A 19,914-nucleotide genomic window follows, 5' to 3' on the forward strand; every position below is an offset into this window, starting at 1 on the left:
TCCACTTGAAACCTCCAGAAAAGAGAAGCCCTGTTCACCTCCTAAGAAGCTCATGTACTCTGGGACAGCTGTCATTGTTAGGAAGCTTTTTCTTATGCCTCCCTCAACTTCCATCCCTTGCTCCCGGGTCTGTCCTCTGGGGTCAAGTAAGTCAAATCCCATCCTTTCTCCACATCAGAGCACTTCAAGGACTTGAAAAAAATTTTATATTTTCCCCGTCTCCTCTTCTCTAGGCTAAAGATCTTTTTCCCCTGAGGTAATTGGGGTTAAGTGACAAAACTCCCTCACATGTTTCCACTACTTCCTCCTTAACACATCCTCAACAGACAGATGAAGGCTCCACATCCATCTGCCACCCAGAACATATATCAACTCACAGAACACTCATGCACAGATATATAGCAAGTAACCCCAGTTTCGCATCTTCTCCCCCACCCCCAACCTAGATACCCACACAAAACACATGATCCATTATACAATTCTAAGCAGAAATTCAGCCACAATCAGTCATGATTCCTTCATCCTAACTTCTGTCACCCTTCCCCTTCCAGAGGAGACCTGCCTTTCCCTAAGGGATCCTGAGTACTCTGAGTCTTAGTCTTCATGCCCTGTTCTTGTCTGTTCCCTGCCAGGGACTGCCACATCACCAGCAAGTGTGCCTTGAAACACCCATTCAAGTCTCATCCAACTGACCAGAATGAAAGCCTGTTGGAGCTCTCCAGATGCCAAGAGTGGGATGTTCCCCAGCCTCTTTGCCCCCTGTACCCAGATCTTTTAAGGCTTTGAGGGAGAGAATCCAAACTCAAATTGCCAAGGCTAACACAAAGAGATAAAAAAGGGAATGCTGGACTGTTTGGTAGTAAGGAGAAACAGGGACTAGTTGGCTTCCAAAAAAACCCAGAAAAACAAATTAAAACAAAACGTGTGTGTGTGTGTGTGTGTGTGTGTGTATACGAATCATGGCAGTCATCAGGAAAATTTTGTTACCCTAACTCTCAATAATAACAAATACTTATAATTAACACTTTTCTAGGGCTTTTTATATTATTCACAACAATCTTGAGAGGATTTTTATATGCTTTTATTATTTGCATTTTATAGATGAGGAAACTGAGGCTGAGACTTACCTAAGATCCCACAATACCTGAGGGAAGATTTAAACAAAGGTCTGCCAAATTTCATATATAACACTCTTCCACTATACCATCTGGCTGCCCCAAGGCTAGGCCCTGTGTAGAGAAAGTTGGAATGAAACCCAGTGAACAAATGAAGAACTAGAGGAGTTCCTGAATTGATTAAAAAAAAAAAAGTAGAATTTGTTTTAATTGTTATCAGTGAGCTTCATTTTTAACTTAGTTTGTGAATCTAAACAATCAAATCATAAAATGTACTTCTCCAACAGTGTGTGTGTGTATGTGTATATGTGTATACAACTACACAACCTATTCCAGGTTCTTGCAAATTCCACTTCCTGTATTTGGAACTGCAGCAGTCCAAGTCCTTAGACAGACATGTGCTGCCTCCAATGTAGACATAAACAGACCTCCCAGAATTTTTCCAAAGGAAACAGAAATATTTTGGTATCTGCTCTGGGCTGCAGGACAGAGCAATAGGAGCAGGTTTTATAGCTCATGGAGCAGCGGAAAAACCTACAGGAGAAGGGAGGAGTCTGACTTTTAAACAATCTACCTAGCAAACAGAATTAAATCTAAGGTTTAGATGGAAGAAGTAAGATTAGAACTGGATGGCCTCCTTCCTGAATGAGGTCAAGAATGTCTGAAGGAAAATATCAAACCACAAGAAAAATTCTCTCTTGGGTTCTGAATATTGCAGCCATCTTTCCCTGCCCAGGGAATATGTTTTTGGGTGAAAAATGGGTGAATTGGTACATATAATGGGTGAATTTTCCTAGAGAGTAATGCTTTTACTTCTATATAATTGTTCATGCTCTTTTTCTACCCTAAATTTGATCAGCTCTGATCTCCAGACTTTTCCCAAGACTGCCCTAGAATTCATTTGGTTTTCAAGTGTCTCCTCAAACTTTCTCTCATGGTTGGACTGGACACTTTAGACAAAAGATGTGAAGACTAGGAAAATTCTAGAACTGCACTGGCTATTCTAAAGGTGGGCTCCTGATCACCTGACATACCAAGCTTTCTGATATAATAGGTACTTCTGTATGGATCCCTCCATTACAGATTTCAAGGTCCCCTGAAGAATCAGCAAAGTAGATCACCTACTAGTAGGGAGACATTACTCCTGATTGGCTGAGAGACATCTGGGAGAGAGAATCACAGGAGAAAGGAGAGCAAACAGAGCAAGAGACAAGATGTGGAATTTGAATAATAAATGAGAGGCAGCCCTCTCCCCCACCCTCTGCAAGCAGAAGACACATGGAGAATAGCTGACATCTCAACATATCCTTGGATTCTAAGATTGCTAAGAGAAGACTTATGAGTCAAACAGATTTCTCCCGTCAAACTAAGATTTCATTTCCCATCTAGGGTGTGGGCTCACTAATTCTTCTATGTTCTGTTGCCTAATTAATCTGTGTAAGTTTCCTGATTTACTATTTTTGTTGCTTGTTTTGATAAATATGTTGATCACTATCCATGATTGTCTTTTGTGTAATGAACATAAAGTGAGAGGGGAAGTTAAGTCAGCCAAGGTTAAACCAATAGTTTCCCTCCAAATTCGGGACAGAATTACTTTTCTTCTTCATTTCACTTTCAACTCATACACTAACTAGAAAAAACAGACATGATAAAAAGTAATTCTAGAGCAACCATAAAAATTAGCTTTCATCTGGAAACACAAAATATCTGTCAAAATATCTGATATATATGTGATATGTAATAGATATAATTCCAGCTCAATGCCCTTCTTGAAGATAGGAGAGCAAGGAAGTAATAACCAAGCCACTAGGTACTAGGCAGCTAAGTGACATAGTAGATAAAACAATGGCTCTTAAGTCAGGAAGACTAGTTCAAATACAACTTCAGATACTTATTATTAGTTGTGTCAGATACTTATTAGTTGTGTAACTCTGGACACTTCTCTGTCTCTTAAACTTACTCTGTCTCAATTTCCTCAACTGTAAGATGGAGAATTCTCCATCAGAGAGAGAATAAGCTAGAGCATTCAGATGTCTAAGACCTAGTTAGTCCAGCATATGTGAACAATGATAGTGAAAGAACAGATGGAAATATCAAATTTGGAAGAAACTCTGGGTGATCTCCCCAGCTGCTCCCAATGTGGACTGATTCAAATCTAGGAGAGAAAGGAACGGTTGACAGATCAATATTCCTATTCTTTCCTTCAGGTTTCTATTTTGCCTACCTTCTTAAGACCCAATCTAACACCATCACCTCTCTCCTTCTTCCCCTAAAAATTAATGAACTCTTTGTGAACAGGAGCTAGGCTCACCCATGAAGTCAGATGTCAAATAGGCCTTCTCTCCATTACAATAACCCAGGGAAATGATGGAAAAACACAGAAATTACTTTATGCCAAACAGCTGGTGATAGTGGAGCCAGACAAAAGCCAGGGGAAAGGGAGCTGGGTGAGATAATTAATGTTTTGCTAAAGAAGAAAATATTACTGTGTGGTACTGAACATGCAAACACCTCAGCTAACAAAATAGCTTAGAGAAAACAAATTTAATCACAGGATTTTGTTTGTGAAAATAAAATAACGCACCAGCCATATACACATCCTTCCCCTCTCAGCAGTAGCACTTTACTGGTCCTTTAAGAGATTCTTGTCTTCTGGACACCACTTTAAAGGTAATTAGTTATCTCAGTACCTGCTAATGAGGGTTTAGGTAAACAATAATTAAATAGAAGCTAAGGAGACCTGATAAACTAATGTGAATTCTGAGGCTGAGGCTTCTGAAAACCTGACCTATTCCAGGAGATTTCTATCTCCACAATGAAAGACTTTATTGTACAAGCCAAATTCCTATGTTGTTTTAGTGGGCCAAGAGCAGACAAATATGAGAGAAAGGCTCATTACACTTTATTTTTATAGCTTAGACTAATCTGTTGTCAAATGTCCCTGGCTAACAAGTCTATCATAGAATCTGCTGTTCAGATAAAAATCTCAATCACCTTCTATATGGATGTCAGAAGATGGCAAACCCCCAGGTTTCTAAGATGTTCACTGTGAACTGTCTGACCATTCTGGAAAGCAATTTGACACCATGTCCAAAAAACTATTAAATTGTGCATACCCTTTGACCCAATAATATTGTCACTAGTCAAAAAAATCAAAAAAGGAGGGTAAAGACTCATATGCAAAAATACTTATAGAAGTTCTTTTTGTGGTGACAAAGAACTGAGGATGCCCATCAATTGACAAATGGCTAAACATATTACAGTGCTCAGATGAGGTGCACAGGGAGGACTAGCACCTCTGGTGTAAGCAAAGGCTGCTCATCTATTTTTAGTGGCCACCTTCACCCTACTCTTACCTGTGGTTTCAAGAAAGCTGTAGCAAGCCACACCAGATAGGCTAAATTAAGTTAAGAGTAACTGATAGGCCTGAAACCCATCCAGAGAGTTAGGGGGATTTCCACCCCAAGAATGTGAAAACTTCCTTTGGAAGAATAGGTGAAGGAGAACAATTTGTTCCAATAACCATAAAGGCAGCAGAAACAGATGCTTGGTCAGGCATGGAAGAGCCAGAGTCATCTCCTGCATCCTGGACCCTCATCACTCGTCCTGATATATCTTGCCAATGGGTTTTGATGCTCTAGAAAAGAGAGTGAGCCTAACAACTTTGTGCAACTCTCTCTCACTTGATTTCAATTCATGAGCAAGTCATCATCCCTGATCTCATGGGTAGCCTTAGAAAATGAAGGACAAACAATATCCATTGGGCTATAAGAAATGATGAAGGGGATGGTTTCAGAAAAATATGGGAATCCATATGCCCTGATGCAAAATGAAGTGAGAAGAAATAGAAGAACAATTTAAATTTTTTATTAAAGTTTTTTTAATTTTCAAAAGATATGCAAGGATAATTTTTCAACACTGACCATTGAGAAATCTTGTGTTCCAATTTTCTTCCCCTTCCTCCTATCCCTCCATCCTTTCCCCTGTATGACATGTAATCCAATATATATTAAACATGATAAAATATGTTAAATCCAATATAGGCATACATATTTATACAGTTATCTTGCTGCACAAGAAAAATAAGTTCAAAAAGTAAAAGAGAAAGAGTGAGAGAGCGAGAGAGCACAGAGAGAGAGAGAGAGAGAGAGAGAGAGAGAGAGAGAATAAAATTCAAGCAAGCCACAACAAAAAAGTGAAAATGCTATGTTGTGATCCATACTCAGTTCCCACAGTTCTCTCTCTGGGTTAGATGGCTCTCAGAATCACAAGATCATTGAAACTGACCTGAATCATCTCATTGTTGATGAGAGCCATGTCCATCAGAATTGATCATCATATAATCTTGTTCTTGCTGTGTACAATGTTCTGCTCATTTCATTTAGCATCAGTTCATATAAGTCTCTCCAAGCCTCTCTGATATCATCCTCCTGATCGTTTCTTACAGAACAATAATATTCCATAACATTCATTTACCGTAACTCATTCAGCCATTCTCCAGCTGGATGGGCATCCAGTCAGTTTCCAGTTTCTTGCCGTTACAAAAAGGGCTGCCACAAACATTTGTGCACACATGGTCCCTTTCCCTCCTCTAAGAGAACAGTTTATATAATAACAATATTATAAACATAAGTAACTATAAAAGACGTAAGGACTCTTATCAAAGCAATGACCAACCACAGTTACAAAGGACTAATAATGAAACATGCTATCCACTTCCAGATAGAATAGATAAATTTAGAATACAAATTGTAACATGTATTCTTTTCTTTATTTTTTAAAGCACATGGCTTACACTAGAATTTGTTTTGTATGACTATACATAGTTGTAATGAATTCTGCTTTTCTTACCTTTTCAGAAAGCAGATAAAGAGAAAGTGGGGAATAAAGAACTAGAAATAAAATAAAATTTAATTTTTTTAAAAAAGATTTTCAACTAACAACTGGATTCTTCCAAATTTGGATTCAGGATCCAAAGAGATACTTGGCTTTATTCATATATGTTTTGGTTTCCACACCTGCTTCAAATCCTCTTATAGACCTTCAAATTTATTTAATTTTCCATATGTATGTGTGTGTGTGTGTGTGTGTGTGTGTGTGTGTGTGTGTAGATATAGATAGGAGTGAATGAATGGGATTAAATAGGTGGTACCATGGATAGAGCACTGTTCCTGGATCAGCAGGACCTGACTTCAGATTTGACTTCAGACACTTAATAGCTATGTGATTCTGGGCAAGTCATTTAACTCTGATTGACTAAAATAAAAAGTAAATGAATGAAGGAATGAATGAAGCATTTGTTAAGTACTTACTATGGGCAAAGCACTTTGCTAAATGCTGATTATAGAAACAGAAAAGTTAGTCACATTTTCAAGAAGCTCACATTCTAATGGGGATAACAGCATAGACAGAAAGTTTTGGCATCAAGTCAGGTGGGAAAGAACCTTGGTCTTTAGCAAAGGAGCTGGTCATAACTCTTCTTTATATGACCTTCAAGTTCAATTCTAGCAGTATTTCACCCCACTATTAGCCTGATCTAGAAGCTGAATGGTTGCTAGGAAGAGCTATTAGTACATTTTAACAGTCCCCTCCCCCATCAGCCAAAAGTAAAAAAAAAAAAAATCCCTTTCTTTTTTCATTCATTGCCAAATAGAAATGCTATCCAGGTCAAAGGCCACTCTTCTGCACTAACTGCATCCCACTTCTCCAACATGTCCATAGTTGTGGGTAATGTTTGCTTTTGACATCTCTAGAACCTAGGAAAGCTAGTGTCTCTCTTCTGCTTAGGACTATTTCTTCATATTTCTTACCTTTCCTTAGGCTCCTCTCTCACGAGCAACCTAAACCAGATTATTACTGCCCTGTTTTCCTCAATTCATACACACACACACACACACACACACACACACACACACACTTACAAATAAGGGAAACTGAAGCCCCAAAAAGTTAAGTAGTTTGTCCAAGGAAACTCATGTAGGTAGTGACAGAGCTAGAATTGTTGACTAACTAGGCAATAATTGCTATTTAAAAATTTGGAGAGTCTAGTGGAATATTAGCTCAATATGTCAACAATGTAATAGGGCAGCCCCCAAACTCTGATGCAATCCTAGGTTCTACAGAGCAAGGAGGACCTTCACCTCTGTGAGCTTGGAGACTGGCCTATTGATTCCTGGTAGTAAGTAGAACTATGGTTTGGAAAGAGAAAAAAAATGATCCAGAGAAGACCATTATGCCTCAGAGGAATTGGTTTGCCTGCCTATCGGCATTCATGTGCTCATGTTATATGTCACCCAGATAGCACACAAAGGTCTTGGCTGTTGCTCTAAGCAATAAATTATTTGAAATTCTAGGCATAAATGATTGTAAACATGTGAATAGTGATGACTTTGTGTCACAGGGTTTGTGAAAATTAAGTGCCCTATGTTATCTTCTGAGACTTCCCTGTTTTCCCCAATGTGTGTGTGTGTGTTGAGTCCCTGGTGATCAGTGGTCATAAAGCCTGAACATATATGCCATCTCTTCCACATATATATGAGAGAAGTAATTGATTACCTTCAGTGGATGGCATAGCAGAGAAGAGGAAGAAGGTGAAAGATGAGCCAGCAGGACCTTTACCTGTAACTCCCAGTCTTGCCTCAACTTCCATATTATCCTTAGTTTTCCCTACTTTGAATATCATCTCCTATTAATATCCTTGTCCTACTCATTAAAGAAATGAAGAAACCCAGGCTGAAAGACTCTCTGGACTCCAAAACCAAGTTTCCTTCTATCCTGTCTCTACCCTGAGTGGAAAACAAAAGTCAATGTAATGGAAAGAATCCTGAGATGGAGTCAGAGGATCCTTATATGAATGTTGGCTCTGCCAATTGCTACCTGGGTGATATCAAGCACATCACTTAACTTCAATCTTTTTTCATCTGTAAAGCTGCGAATTAAATGAAATTATTTTGAAGATCTTCTATGGCTCTAATATGATTTGTTTAGTATTATCCCCCCTCTCACCTCCACAAATGTTCTTCCTTCAAGAAAGCAACATAAATAATGAATAGGACACTGGACTTGGGGTCTAGAAGAACTGGGTTCAGAATAGACACATATTGTGATCCTGGATAACCAAGCAGTAAATGAGCATTTATTAGTCATTTAATATGTGCCAGACACTGTACTAAGCAATGGGGACACAAAGGAAGGGAAGACAGTCCCTGCCTTTGAGAAGCTTACAATACAATTGGGGAGAGAGAGAGAGACAGAGACAGAGACAGAGACAGAGACAGACAAGGAAAGAGAGAAAGAGACAGAGAGAGACAAAGACAGAGACAAGAAAAGAGAGGGGGAAAAGAGAAGGAGAGGGAAGGGGGAGAAGGAGGAGAAGAGGAAGAAAAAGGGGGAAGGGAAAGGGAGGGAAAAAGAGAGGGAAAGAGAGAGTGAGGGGAAAGCTAGTAAAAATACTCAGAATCTGGAGAGGGTATGTCTCATAGTAGGAACAACAAGGAGGACTAACCCTGAATTTAAGGGTACATGGTGGTGGGGAATAAGTAAAGGAAGACTGGAAATATTGAGGATAAGGGAAGTGCTGCTTATAAAGGGCTTTGAATTCCAATCAGAGGATTTTATATTTGATCCTGGAAGTGATAAGGAGACACTGGAGTTTGAGCAGTGGGGTGATGTGGAGTAATATGGACACAAGTCTGATTTAAAGTCACTTTGACAGCTGAGTGGAAGACAGACGAGTTGGAAGGGACTTGAAACTTCACACAGAAACTTGTCAGCAGTTTATTACAACAGCCATTATGTTTTAAGGATTAGATTATCAAGTAACAGGTTATAAGGATGCATACCAAGGAGATGACTGCGTTAGAAGAAAGAGAAATGCGTGAGAGATATTATAGGGGTAAAATAAATAATCATTGGTAAAAGATTGGATATGGGGATGAGAGAGAATGAAGGCGAATATGACACCTAGATGGGGGTCTGCATGATTGAGAGCATGGTGAAAATTGAAAATAATAGGGAAGTTTAGATAATGAGTTGTTTTAGACAGGTTGAGTTTAAAATTTAAGTGGAATTCTGACTATGTCATCCTCATGTCACATATCACCCTTCCATATGCATTAAATAAATTTTGGTGGATTCCTATCACCTCCTGAATCAACTACAAAATCATCTGTTTAGTTTTCAAAGCCCTTCATAACATGTCCTCCTTCACCACTCTTCTAGTTGTCTTGTACTTTATTCCTACTACATACTCTACAAGAACACTGATCTCCTTCCTGTGCCTCCTATAAGACATCCCATCTCTGCACTCTGAACATTTATTGGCTAGCCTCAAATACTGAAATATTCTCAATCCTTATCCATGTTTTTTGGCTTTCCTGGTCTACTTCATAACCGAGATAAGAATCCTACTTTCCACAGAAAGTCTTTCCCCATTCCCCTTTGCCCTAAGACCTTCTTTTTGTTGATCATGTCCCAATTGCCTTGAAAATAGTTTATTTATATGTAGGTATTTACATGTTTTCTCCTTCATTATACTATGAACTTTTTTTGAGACTGGGGACATCTTTTGCCTTCTTTGTCTCCCTAGTGCTTAGCAGAGTATAAGTGGCACATAGAAGCTGCTTATTAAATATTTATTGAGTATAATACGCAACTGGGTGGACAATCTGTGCAGCTCATCCATCATAACATATATTTAGTATAAATACTACAAATGGATAGTAAACAGAGCTCAGAATTGAACAGGAATGGAAGCTGGGCTAGAAAATGAGCCTGAAGCAAAACATCTTTTTAATCATCAATATTTTTCCAGCAACATTGTATGACTGTGAGTCATGGATTACTACAGTCTCTAAAGAGCTGAAATTAAGGATCACACAAAGGGCAATAGAGAAGCTCATAGCGGGTGTGAATGGGCTGCCAAATATTACAAATGTGGAATTACACAGGAGAAGTGGTGGAAAGAATGTGGTCAGAAAAATGTATTATGAGAAAAAGGGGAAAAACAGATGGGCTGGTAATGTAGCAAGAATGAGGGACAATTGATAGGCACCCCTAGTCATAGATTGGAATTCACACCATATTGGGAGAGCACAAGGAAAGTGCCCAGTACATTAGTTGGATAGTCTCTATCCTCACCCATGTTAAATGTAGTAAGGACAAGGATAAATGTTACACCAGATGGCTAGAAAAGATTGGGTAAAGAAAGAGCTGCACTGTTGTAGAAAAGGTCCATATCAATGATAATGAAACAATTATTGTATTGGAATATTGACTTTAGTTGAAAGAACTTAACTGATGGAGCATTGTTTTATTTCTACTGTTTTTGTTATTCACAAGAAGCAGAGAGGTTTGACTTAGTGGATAAGAGAAGGCAAGAGAAATAAATCATAATTTTAGAGCTGAGAGAGATCTTAGAGGCCATCTAGTTCAAGCCCCTTCAGATCAACTGAAGTTCAAAAGGTTTAATGACTTTTCCAATGTCACCACGCTATTAATTAAGACAAGCAGGAATAAAACCAAGTTCATCCCTCTGTCTACTAGGTGAGGAGGCAGGAAGAAAGAGCCAAAGAAGTAATTGGCAGAAGGTACAAGGCATTAATCTTGTAGAGACTATTATTCTGGGATAGGCATTCAAATACCTCAAAAACCTGAGCAGTGGTACAAATAAGAGGGGGCTTAGAAGCCAGACTGACCCAGTTGTGAACCATCAGGTGGCTTCTTTAGAGTTCTTCCTAATTCCCTGACTCAGGCACCGTTTCTAAAGCAGGACTGACTTCACTGGGTGGAACTAAGTTTCCCAGCTTGTGGGAAAACATTCAACTGGTTGTTAGGTGGTTGTACTTTAACAAAGCCTGATGATGTCTCCTTGGCCAGCTCTGCCATGTTCATTTCATTTTTGTTTTGTTTTTAACCTTATGGTCTCTTAGCCCATCTCTTAGCTGAAATGTAAATGCCTTAAGGCTGGAGTCTGCATTTGATGCATAATCTGTGGCTACTATCATATTTGTGTAGAGCAGGGAGAAGCCACTGTGCACTGTTCAGTTACCTGACTTTATATATAGTCTGTATTATTATACTTCTGCTATAGAAGTGTGAGTGTGGCCAGAGGAGAACCAGCTCACCTGGGTTGCAGGTGGAAAGAAACATGCCCTGGAGAGATGCCTTCAGCACCCTCTAAATTTTATCACCTTGGGACAAAGCAAAGTGGTCCCACCCTTTTTACAGCTCTCTAAATTGTAGGTTTGAACTTTGCAGATGAAGTTTCTAGTGACAGCCCAAAAGAGGTGGGCTGGCTTGTCCTTATGTATAGATGTGGCCTTGTCACTCCTCTGCCTCGTCAAATCTTCACTATTGTGTACTACATAAAGTTCACAGTCTTGCTTGACATTCAAGGATCTAAATAATCTATTTTCACCCTGTATATTTAGCCTTATCTCAAACTACTCAAAATGAGCCAGGCTGGCCGATTCTCCTCCCAGAATGTGCTGTGCCTTTGCGCATGCTATTTCCCAAGTCTGAAATGCCTTCATTCTTTCTGTTTTCCAAATGAATCCCTACCTATTCATTTATATCCAATTCAAACAGTATCTCCAGGAAACACAGGGAAACTACATGAACTGGTGTGAGGTAAAGTAGGAAGAATCAGGAAAATGATATGAATAGAACAAAATATGAAAAGAACAATGAAATGAAGATGAATGTTTTATAATTACAATTTTGGTCTGGGAGATGAGATGACAAAAATATTCCCTCCTTCTGTCAAAAAGGTGAAAGGTTGGATATGGAATATCACAAATTCTGTTGAGGCAGTCATCCATGACAGTGGATAGAGAGGGCTGGGACTAGAGCCAGAAAGAATTGAGTTTAAATCTAGCCTCCAACATTGACTAGTTGTGTGAGCCTGGGAAAATTATATCAATTCTTGTCTGTCTCAGTTTCCTCATGTGTAGAATGGAGATAAGCAGGATACATACTTTTCAGGATTGTTGTGAAGATCAAATGAGATCATATTTATAAAGGACTTGGCACAGTACCTGGCACATAGTAAATGCTTAATAAATACTTCTTCCTTTTTTTCTTGATGTACCTAATGTATTAGTTCTGCTTAACTGTTGTTATTATTTTTTTCTTTTTTCATAAGGGAAGTTTCACTGGGCAAGAAAGGGAGGGAATGACCTTATTGGACAAAAATTGCTGGGAAAACTGGAAAACAGTATGACAGAAACTAGGTATAGATCAAAAATTCATACTGTATATCAAATAAGGTCAAAATGAGTACATGATTTACACATAAAGGGTGACATCACAAGCAAATTATAGGAGCATGGAATAGTTTATCTATCAATTCATGGATAAGGGAAGACAGAGGGAACATTGCAAAATGTAAAAAAAAGATAATTCTGATTATATAAAATTGTTACAAAATGTAAAAAAGATAATTTTGATTATATAAAATTAGTTTTTGCAATACAAAACCAATGCAAACAAAATCATAAGAAAAGCTAAAAATTGGGGTAATTTTTTGCAACAAATATCTCTGATAAAATCCTCATTTCTCAAATATATAGAGAACTGAGTCAAATTTATAAAAATACAAGTTATTTCCCAATTGATAAACAATCAAAGGATCTGAACAGGTAGTTTTCAGATGAAAAATTAAAACTATCCCTAATCATATGAAAAAATGCTATGAATCACTATTGATCAGACAAATTCACAGTAAAACAACTCTGAGATATCACCTCACATCTATTAGAGTGGCTAATATGAAAAAACAGAAAAAATGTTGGATGTTGGAAGGATGTGGGAAAACAGACCCTAATATATTGTTAGTAGACTTGTGAACTAATCCAATCATTCTAGAGAGAAATTTGGGCTATAAAACTGCACATGTCCTTTGATCCAGCAACATCATTGCTAGATCTATATCTGAAAGACTTCCAAAAAAATGGAAAAGGACTTATTTGTGCAAAAATATTTATAACACTTTTTGTGGTGGCAAAGAATTGGAAGTCAAAGGATTGCCCATCAATTGGGGAATTGTTTAACCAACTATATACATATATATGTATATGTAATTATAATGAAATATTATTGTGCTATAAGAAATTAAAAAACAGATTATTTCAGAAAAACCTAGAAAGATTTATATAAATTGATGCATTATATAAATAGATGTGAACAGAACCAGGAAAACGCTATATGCAATAAGAGCAATATTATTCAGATGAAGAACTGTGAATGATATAGCTAATTATAGCAATACAATGATCTAAAACAATGCCAAAGGACTAATGATAAAACATACTATCCACATCTAGAGAAAGAACCGATATTGACTGAATATAGACTGAAGCATGCTATTTTCCACTTTCTTTTTTTCCTCTTTTATTCAAGTCTTCTTATACAAATGGCTAACATGGAAATGTTTTACATAATTGCACATGTATAGCCTATATCTGCTTACCATCTAAGGGAATGAGGAGAATAGGGAGGGAAGTATAGAATTTGGAACTCAAATTTTTAAATAAAAATGTTTTTTTTAATTTTTCAAAGAAAGGGGGAGTGACAAGCAGTTTTTTAAAATGATTGATGTCAAATTTAAAAATCAAGAAAACTTTTCTTGACATCTTTTCAATAAAGTCCTTTCTGATTTCCTCTGTGACCTGCCTCTTCAGACCTTATATTATACTTTGGTTTGTAACCAGAGTCAAAATTAATAATCCTACCCCTGAGAAAAATTTAGTTGAAAGAACAGGGTTACCTGAGGCTTGATGTCTCCTGCATGTACTTGAGACATGAGGACCCAATGACTGGGGACAAAAACCTTGAGATTTAGGGATATTGAGGAACTTGAAGGCCAAGATGAGAATTAGATTTGGAAGACCCTTTGAAAGGGAATCACTCTTTTTGTCTCCAGAGAAAGAGATATCTCTCTTCCCCACCCATTCCATTAATTCTCGCATCTACTTACACAGTACCCAAAGTGGTTCTTGCCAGTACCATTCCCATCAGGATGCATGCCCAGGATCCCAGGAGAGTAACATATCCAGCAGAAACACTCTGCCCATGGGCAGCAAACCTGGAGAAAAGAAAGAATATTTGGACCCTACAGCATGGAGGCATAAATCACTTTGACTACATGCATTATCTAAAAATGTACTTTTGGGAGCAGCAAGGTGGCACAGTGAATAGAACATCAGCCTGGAACCAGGAGGTCCTGAGTTCAAATCCAACCTCAGGCATTTGATATTTACTAGTTGTGTGACTGTGGGCAAGTGCCTCATAAATCAATAAAATAAAAACGTACTTTTCAATTAATGTACTCCATTTAGGTGCTCACTCTTCCAATTGACACTGTGTATATCCACTGGAAAGTGTGACCCAATTTCATGGGGGAAATTTGTCAGTAAAGACTTTTGCTTTTAGCTAATTGTTTCTGCTGGTTGATGTTTAAATACAAATACCCCAATGGGGAACTATTGGGTTATGGTTTTAGAAGTAGAGATATACATAGTACTTTGAACCTGGAATAGCAGCTGCTGGAGGTTCCACATAGCATGTATCCTGGTAAATGTTTAACAGCTGATTTTGGGGGTGGGTGAGAAAACATAAACATTATATTCTTTTAAGTTTAATCTGTATTACTAAGATTTTCATTACTTTTTAAAAGCCTAGACAATCAACAAAAGAATAAATCAAGCCCTTATCAATGGTATTTGCTAATATCTGAAGTATAGATGCTCACACTGAAAATTTAATATTGGGCTCTCATAAATCTTAGTGCTTGCTCCTGCAAATCTGTGGTTCCAAATCTACAAATTCTAATGGGTTAGGTGGAATAGGAATAGTTAAGAGAAAACTAGAACCTAAAGTAGAATAGTCAAATAAATGAATAAGGCACAAAGTTGTAGTTTTAGAACAAAAGAATCAAAATTTAGGATATCCCTGATCTAGACCCACGTGGCCGACAAAATTTATCTATTTATTCTCCCTTTCGCCTTGCAACATATCCATTTGCAACTGTTACTACAGTCATTTAACTCAAGAAGCATTCATGAAGCACTTAATATTGTTCAGGGCACTGAAGATACAAACACAAAATGAATACTTTTTCTTCCCTCAAGAACTTTAAATTCTACAATAAATAGAGCAGTGAGCAAGAATATATGTATAAAAGTAAAAAAAAAACAGTGATACAATGTAATTTGAATAGGGAGAGTCCTAATAACTGGGGCCATCTGGAAAGAGCTTATTTAAGGAGAAGGCAATTGAGTGTTGTTTTGAAGAAATCTAGGAATTATATAAATCCCAGAAAATGGGGACGGTATGCATGACAACTTTGGAAAGTTGCAAAAAAGCTACCTAGGCCAACCTAACACAGAAAGGAAGTCTCTCCCACCATGATATACCTGAGAAGTGGCTCTTAAGGAGCTAACAATTTATTGCGGGGTAGGAGGAGAGGCAACATGAAAAGGAGGCAGGAAAGCAAGGAAGGGAGACACCAGGGTGTATCCAGAATCTTGTTCCAAGAAGTTGAAACCAGGCAGAGCAGCAGATGCAGAATGATGTGGGCTGAGAATCTCCCCAGTGGGAATTACACTGGAAGTTTCAGTATATAACAAATACTAATAGTTCTAGATTCTGGGCCCTGAAGAAGCAAAGAAAAAATGAAAGCATCCCTGCCCTCAGTGAGCTTACAGTCAATATGGGGACAATGTAAAATAAATATATACAGAATATTTAGAAATAAGTACAAGCAAATCCTTAGGGAGGTAGCACTAGCAGCTGGGAACATGGAGATTGGGAGGAAGATCAGGAGCATGATAACTATCAAAATGAGTTAGGTTTCATAGTTCCTGATTTTGTGTGATTCTTCAAAACACTTGATGCTTCATATTGTTTTATAAATAGACTTCTGTTCATATAAAAAAACCAAATGAATGCCAAATTATATTTTTAAAAACATATGTTTCTTGGATCTATTTAGCATCTACCCTAAACAGCAATGGAACTAGTGTTTTTTTTTGTTCTGTATCAGTTTTTGTTTTATTTGAGAGAAAAACTAGGATCTTTAAAAATCATTGTGAAATTTTATAAATACAATCTGGATTACCTCCTGATCCAGTGCCCACCTTTTAATTTGTTTTTTATTTTAAGATTTTAAATTTTTTCTAATAATAGCTTTTTATTTTTCAAAATACATGCAAAGATAGTTTTCAACATTCACCCTTGCAAAACCTTGTATCCCATATTTTTCTCCCTCCTGTCCCACGCCCATCTCCCCTAGACAGCAAGTAATCTAATATAGGTTAAATATGCAGTTCTTCTAAACATATTTCCACATTTATCATGCCACACAAGAAAAATCAGTTCAAAAGAAAAAAAGAAAGAAAGAAAAAAAACAAGCAAACAACAACATAAAGGTGAAAATACATGATGATCCACATTCAGTCCCCATACTCCTTTCTCTGGATGCAGATGACTCTCTCCATCACAAATCTATTGAAATTTCAGTGCCCTCTTTCAGTTCTGTAAGAGCAATGTTTTTCTAAAACCACATGTGAAGATTTATTCTTTTGTTGGAGCCCCATCCTTGCCCTACTAATGATTATCCAACAAGTGAGAGGAGGTCAGAGATGGCATTTCATTGTTCATTGAGTTTTCAATTCTATCACAAGCTAGACAACAGGTCCTTTTCCTTCATTTAATTATTCATAATTAGACCAAACTCCTGATGGATTGTCTCATTAGGAGGATCTGTTCCTAGGCTTGATATACTCAGCACCATGCCATTTTCAAGAAAGAACATCCAGAAGACCTAAATTTTGAGGGGAATTTCCTCTTTTAGTTCTTCTAGTCTATACTGGACATCTTCCATGATACCAGAACATATCTTCCATAAGTGTACATTTCTCTGTATTATAATTTAATATCAGTAGTCTGTGAGGGCCCAGTCAATATTTGATAAACCTGAAAGTTCGTGATGATATAGATGATATAGGGACCTGGCTTTGTTCTTCATAATCTGCATTGGGTTCTATGACTGTTTCCTGTTTGCTTACTATAGTTGGGGGAGGGGGAAGACATTTCCCACCAGCTGCACTTTTTGGACTGTGGTCCATCCTCATCATCAGAAAATTATCGTCTTTCAAGATTGTATCAAGTCTTGCTTCTCAGATTTCATCAGTACCATTAGTACTCCAATTGGAGGGCTAGAGAGAGGAGCAAAGAACAAAACTTTCATTTAAAGGGCTTCCAAGACTACCATCTCTTCATTTCCCACTTGGCTTTACTTCTTTGGATTGTACACCATCATGGTCCTGGTCCTTCCCCCGCCCCCTCTCTTTTCAGCCTCCTTTTGTATATTGCATTCCTCCATTAGACTGTAAGGTTTTTGAAAGCAAGAACTATCTTTATTTTTCATATTTGTATCTCCCACACTTAGCACAGTGCCTGCTTTGTTGTTAAATCATTTTCTAGTTATGTCCAACCCTCTGTGATTCCACGTGGGTTTTTCTTGGCAAAGATATTGAAGTAATTTGCTATTTCCTTCTCCTGGCAAACAGGAGTTAGTGGCTTGCTCAGGATCACATATCTAGGAAGTATTTGAAGATGGATCTGAAATCATGGAGATGAGTCTTTTTGGTTCCAGGATCAGATCTCTGCTCACTATACCACCTAGCTGTGCCTGACACTGCTTAATAAATGTTTATTGACTAATCATATTGACTAATGCTTACTGCATAATGAAGAAAAGGCCTTTCAGGTGGTTATTGAGTTAGAACATCGAGTACATACAAAAGACCCCAAAGGCCTCATTCTCTTTCCTTCCTAACTCTCCTTCATTCTTTCTAAACTATCTCTACTAAACAGGAATCATGCTCCTGTACACATAAGCAGTTTCCCAGGCTGTCCTTCAGAGAATTGTCCCTGCTCACTAGGATGGGAGAAGAGCATCCTTCCCATGGTCCAAAATTTCTTGCAATTATTTGCAAAAATCAGCCAAGGTAAACTTGAAACTTAAATAAATTAATGCTTTAAATAAAGGTAACCTGGGTTTCCTGGTAGTTGGTCAGCCAGCCAGCCCATAGTACTTTGAAATAAATGCCCATTAGCAATACACACAATGGTCATAGCAGTATATAAAGCAAGACCTGACAAGACATTAATCTACAACATGACTATTACATGCAGAACATAGAACTTTGCATGCTCAAGAGTTACATAAATATCAACAGAGCACAGCAATAATGATAAATAACAAAGCAAAGCATGGTTAACAAACCAAAGCTAGTTAGCTATAACAATAACACTTTTAATAAGCCTATATAAAAATTCAGCATAACTATAAGCATTAACATATGTGGAAAGAAACAATGAGCAAAGCAATTAAGCAATTGCTTTGGTTGGAACATAGACAACTGTCAAATGAACATGATAATACTTTAAGATGCATCAGCTAATATGTGCAGTAATAAATATATACAATTACATATAAGGCCACTTAACAAGGCCATTTTCTAGCATTGTCATATGAATAAAAGTAATTCTTTAGTTGAGCTCCTGTAACATTATAAATTAGTCTGGGACGGATACAATGATTCTAATTTCTTTGTTACTAGTTAAAGTCACTGCTCCTTTACTAGAACTTATAGTTGATGTGGGTTATTAGGATCATTCTAAACTTAATTTATCTACATCTGGGGTAAGAGCTGGGGCAGGTTGGCTATCAGTTTGTTTGTACTCTTTGAGTTTTATCTCTAACCTATCTCCAATAGCAGTAGGAGCCTGGGAGTCAAGTCCATTCTGGTTTTGCAATTAACCCAGCATCAATGCCACAAGAAGCCTTCAAGACCCAGCCTATAGACTCATGCAAAGTGATGTTGCATTTGGATATGAATTTAGTGGGATCGATGCTATATAGAGATTGCATTATGTCTCAGTCTATCTCCTCAGAGATTGAAGCTGTATAAGAGAGAATGTGCTCCCAATGTGTTGAGAGGAAAAATTGTATTTTTGTTCTTGCTGTCTTTGAAGTAGATTTCCCTTTATAAAATTGAATTACTGTTAATTTAGTTAAATAGAACTATGGTGGTTATTGCATATTAATAGTGGAGAGTCCTACATGAGAATGGGGACTCAAGTCAATAGCATATTGGATAAGAGAGACCCTAACCTGTCAAAGCTACCCATAGAGCCTTGAGAAAAAGATATAGCCTGTTTAGCTCTGGGATAGTGAAGCCAGAAAGATCTCACAACACTTACACTCTGTTCTGAAACATATATGTATGTGTCCATAGGGTACTAAAAATTGTTGTATATTAAAATTTTCAAAAAACCATTGATATAGAAATACATCAAATTCAATTGGGAAACAAGTATAAATGGGGACAAGGCTGTTAAGTGGTAACATGATACCTGGGAGGAAATTTTCACAAATAAAACAAATTTCCTGATCCTGAAGTGATGATTAATAGAGTGGAGGTAGGAAGAGAAAGTAAAGAATCATAATGCAAAGCAGCATCTTAGACCGCTTCTTAGACAATTAGGTAATGACTGAATAAATTATGGTTTATGAATGTAATAAAATATTATGGCACCAAAGAAATAACAAAATATACAGTGTCAGAGAATCCTGGGTATTATAAACTGGCATGATGAAGGGAAAAGAATCAAGAGAACAATTTCTACAAGGAAAGCAAGAAAACAACTTTGAAAGAATTTTGAACTTTAATCAATGCAGTCATCAGCTATGTCTACAAAGGATCTGTGACAAAGTATATTATCCACATCT

General features: G+C 37.4%; 1 long non-coding RNA gene across 2 annotated transcripts in view; it reads right to left on the bottom strand.

The window, feature by feature from the left end:
• Nucleotides 1-19,914, bottom strand: part of LOC116422424 — a 62,104-nt gene that overhangs the window by 17,668 nt on the left and 24,522 nt on the right. The window contains exons 2-3 of one of the 2 annotated variants that reach the window (XR_004233051.1): nt 14,092-14,199; nt 3,027-3,094 (exon numbers count right to left, since the gene is read on the bottom strand). This is a non-coding gene — a long non-coding RNA (uncharacterized LOC116422424). Of the gene's footprint in view, nt 1-3,026; nt 3,095-14,091; nt 14,200-19,914 lie in introns of those variants that run through there. The other variant, XR_004233050.1, reaches the window with a different exon arrangement.

This window comes from Sarcophilus harrisii, chromosome 3, assembly GCF_902635505.1.
Source record: "Sarcophilus harrisii chromosome 3, mSarHar1.11, whole genome shotgun sequence".
In the NCBI taxonomy this organism is placed as follows: Eukaryota; Metazoa; Chordata; class Mammalia; order Dasyuromorphia; family Dasyuridae; genus Sarcophilus; species Sarcophilus harrisii.